Source organism: Erinaceus europaeus, chromosome 2 (genome assembly GCF_950295315.1).
Source record: "Erinaceus europaeus chromosome 2, mEriEur2.1, whole genome shotgun sequence".
Lineage (NCBI taxonomy): Eukaryota > Metazoa > Chordata > Mammalia > Eulipotyphla > Erinaceidae > Erinaceus > Erinaceus europaeus.
Window position 1 is genome coordinate 17,685,446 of NC_080163.1, and position 4,505 is coordinate 17,689,950.

At 49.5% G+C, this 4,505-nt stretch overlaps 1 pseudogene; it reads left to right on the forward strand.

The window, feature by feature from the left end:
• Window positions 1-422: 422 nt before the first annotated feature.
• LOC103112542 (ATP synthase subunit g, mitochondrial-like) lies at window positions 423-988 on the forward strand (annotated as a pseudogene).
• Window positions 989-4,505: the final 3,517 nt, after the last annotated feature.

Genomic DNA, 4,505 nt, shown 5'->3' on the forward strand with positions numbered 1-4,505 from the left:
ACAGCACAGCCATCTGGGTAAGTGTGCTGTCAAGTCTCCTTTTCCCTCCTCCTCCTCTTCCTCCTCGCCCTGTTAGGGGAAACTTTTTATTTATTTTTTATATGGGAAACTTCCTTTGTTATCCTTTCTGTTACCATGAGCCCTTTCTCTCGGAGGAGCTGGGGAGTTCCAGTCTCCACAGGAGAACCGCTGTGATATAAAACGTGGGCTCTGGACGCAGGTGGAAGAGTTTGCTCCTTAGAAGGGAGACACCCGGGAGTCCCGTGGAGGCGCAGTGGGTTAAGCGCGGGTGGAGCAAAGCACAAGGACCAGCTTGAGGATCCTGGTTGGAGCCCTCCGGCTCCCCACTTGCAGGGGAGTCACTTCCCAGGCGGTGAAGCAGGTCTGCAGGTGTCTGTCTCCCCCCCCCCATTCTCCTCTCTCCATTTCTCTCTGTTCTATCCAACAACGACAACATCAACAATAATACCTACAAGAACAATTAAGAAAAAAAACAAGGGCAACAAGAGGGAAATAAATAAATAAATATTAAAAAACTTAAAAAAAAAAAAAAGGGAGGCACCCAGGTTCAGGGCGACGGACTTTCCATCGTGCAGTCATGGCTCAGTTTGTCCATAACCTCACTGAGAAGGCCAGACGCTGATAAACGCTGCTGTGACTTACTCCAAGCCTCAATTGGCCACATTTTGGCAGTATGCCAAGGTTGGGCTGGTTCTTCCAACCCCTGCTGAGATCCCTACAGCTATTCAGAGCTTGGAAAAAAAAATAGTCAATAGTGCTAAAACTGGTAGCTTCAAACATCTCACAGTTAGGGAAGCTGTGCTGAATGGTTTGGTGGCCACAGAGGTGTGGATGTGGTTTTATGTCCGCGAGATCATAGGCAAGCGTGGCCTCACTGGTGCTATAATGTTTGAAGACCAATCTTTAACATCTGGTTATATCTGATTTCTTATTTGAGTGTTCCTGGGCTATGTGTTGTTGGTCTGCTTCTAAATTCTGCTTCTAAAACCTCTTCTGTTGCACTGCTTATGCTGTGGTCTATTTACATAATCACTATGTTACCTGTGAACTGCTCTGCCTGCAGGGCATTGGTTTAATCCCCACTGGTTCCCCACCCCTTATCCTACGTACATCCTCTTCCAACCTGACACTTCTGCCTCAGGAGATATATATAGGACAGGATTGTGATTAGAGATAGCTAGATCACACTGCATTCCTCATCAATAAAGATTGAACTGGGCCCACCTCAGCCATGAGTCCCTGGTTGTCTCTCTCCCACCCGTGAAGCTAGCCTGGCCCAGCAGTGTGTAATCAGACTGGTATCTGAATAAAATAAGACAATACCAAACTCAATGTTTTCTCTATAAACACTACATGGACAGTCACAATTTTTCTAGATATTACTTTTGCTTATTTATTTTTCTCTTTTGGGGGACTATTTATAGGCAACAGTAACATACATTAGCTGGTATATGTGTAATTTTTCTCAATAACACTCTAGCCTACCACCTAGGTCCTCCTCCACCATCATATTCCAGGACTTGAACACTCATCACCCCAGAATCTTTTACTTTGATGCAACACACCATATCCAGTCTAAGGTTTCAACTTCTGTCTATGACTGGTATCATCCCATGTTCATCCTTCTCTTTCTGACTGACGGATTGACTTAAGATGATTCCTTCAAGTTCCATCCAGGATAAGGTGAAGAAGATGAAATCATCATTTTTCATGGCTGAGTAGTATTCCATTGTGTATATAGACAATTTGCTCAGCCACTCATCTGTTGTTGGACACCTGGGTTGCTTCCAGGTTTTTATATTTTATATATTCCAGGCTATTATAAATTGTGCTGCCAAGGGAAAAAGAAAAAGGGAGACATCCTTTAAGACAGGAAAGCCAAGAAGATGGCTTTATAGCTCGGGTGTTGGTGGTTAACAGGTATTGAATATCTCTCTCTCTCTTTTGGGGGGGCAGAAAGAGAAAACAGGGAAGCGGCCCTTAGCGTACCTGGTTAAGTGTACATAGTCAAAGCACAAGGATTACCATTCGAGGCACCTGCGAGGGGTGGGGGGGGGGGTAGGGGGCTGCCCTTCGCAAGCGGTGAAGCAGGTCTACAGGTGTCTTTCTCTTCCCCTCTCTGTCTTTTCCCTTCTCTCTCAAATTCTTTCTGTCCTACACAACAGCAGCAGCAGCAACAACCACAACAGCAGCGGAAATAACAACAATGGGGAAAAAATGATAACCACCTGGAGTAGTGGGTTCATAGTGCAGGCACGCATCCCCAGCGATAAAGGAAGAAAGAAAGACTAGGTGGGCCGGCTGGGGGTTGGGGGGTGCTCCCCTACACAAGACTGGCACAGGCCACTGGGCGCTGAGCAGAGGTGGTTCCAGCCTGGCAGCTTCCAATCCACAATCAGATCCTCCTTGGTGCACACCAGCCCCTTCTGAAAGTGGGGAGCCCACTGTCCCCCGGGTCTGGGGGATGTGCAAAGGCAGCTGCTCCCTCCCTCCTGGAGGCCCCTCCCTCCTCGAGGCACCCTCTCCATCAGCAGATGCCACTCACCCAGCTCCCCAAACTGACATCCATCCCTGCCTCTCAGTAGCTTCCACAACTGCTGGCAAGGAGAAGGGTAACTGTCAGAGCTAGCGAGTTGAATCGAGGTCTTAGTTCAGGAGCAACTATGCATCACCTAATCAGTCCTTTTAGAAACACCCCCCACCCCTGCCAACCCCAATAAAGAATCTTGGTCCTTACCTCCCAGAGGGGGAGAAGTGTTAGGAAAAAATGACCAGAGGGCTCGGGACTCCAATTCCATCAAGAGAGAAGGGAGGGGGAAGGGTGGTAGATGTGACTTATTAAGGCAGGATCATAGGGAAAAGCGGGGGAGCATATATAATATATAGAAATAGAAACAATAGGGGGTCGGGTGGTGGCGCAGTGGGTTAAGCGCATGTGGCGCAAGGCACAGGGACCCGCATGGGGATCCCGGTTCGAGCCCCCGGCTCCCCACCAGCAGGGGAGTTGCTTCACAAGCAGTGAAGCAGGTCTGCAGGTGTCTGTCTTTCTCTCCCCTTCTCTGTCTTCCCCTCCTCTCTCCATTTCTCTCTGTCCTGTCCAACAGCGAACAGCATCAACAATGGCAATAGTGGTAACCACAATGAGGCTACGATAACAAGGGCAACAAAAGGGGAAAAAAATGGCCTCCAGGAGCGGTGGATTCATGGTGCAGGCACCTAGCCCAGCAATAACCCTGGAGGAAAAAAAAAAAAAGAAATACAAACAACAGTCAACTCATATCTGTGATGTTGGGAGAACTAATGCAGTTTCCAGTGGAGGGAATGGGGACATAGAACTCTCTGGTGGTGAGGACGGTGCAGAATTCTATCCCTGTTACATTTTTTAAAATTAAAAAAAATATTTATTTTTCCTTTTGTTGCCCTTGTTTTTTACTGTTGTAGTAGTTACTGATGTCGTCATTGTTAGATAGGACAGAGAAAAATGGAGAGAGGAGGGGAAGACATGGGGAGAGAAAGACAGACACCTGCAGACCTGCTTCACTACCTGTGAAGCGACTCCCCTGAAGGTGGGGAGCCACGGCCTCAAACCGGGATCCTTACTCCGATCCTTGCGCCCCTGTTATAATTTTGTAAATCAATATTAAATCATTATTTAAATATTTTTTATTTATTCCTTTTTGTTGCCCTTGTTGTTTTATTGTTGTAGCTATTATTGTTGTTGATGATATCATCATTGTTGGATAGGACAGAGAGAAATGGAGAGAGGAGGGAAGGACAGAGAGGGGGAGAGAAAAGCAGACACCTGCAGACCTGCTTCAAACAGCACACCCCGGGGGTAGGGCGGTAGCGCAGCGGGTTAAGCGCCTGTGGTGCAAAGCGCAAAGGCCCTCGGAAGGATCCTGGTTCGAGCCCCCAGCTTCCCACCTGCAGGGGAGTCCCTTTACAGGCGGTGAAGCAGGTCTGCAGGTGTCAGATATCTTTCTCTCCCCGCCTTTGTCTTCCCCATCTCTCTCCATTTCTCTCTGTCCTATCCAACAACAAACAACATCAATAATAACCACAACAAGGCTACAACAACAAGGGCAACAATAGGGGGGAAAGTGGCCTCCAGTAGAGGTGGATTCATGGTGCAGGCACTGAGCCCCAGCAATAACCCTGGAGGCAAAAAACAAACAAACAAAAAACAGCACACCCCTAAAGTCCTGGTCCTCGCCACCCCACCCCCCTTCCTAGCCACTCCCCGGTGCTCAGAGGCCCCCGTGGGGTCCAGCAGGTGAGTTGCTGGAATCTTCCTGGCAGCCAGGGAGCTGCGGTGGCTCCTTTGTCAAGGACCCCGGAAACCGGCCTGGGGCGCCCCAGGGCTCACCCCAGCACGCCCGCCTCTCCCCCCAAGCGCACCCGGGAACCGCCTCCCCCGGCGAGGTCCGCGCTCTGCGACCCGATGGGGCGGCGGGTCCGCCTCCTGCCCGCGCTCAGGCGGGGCG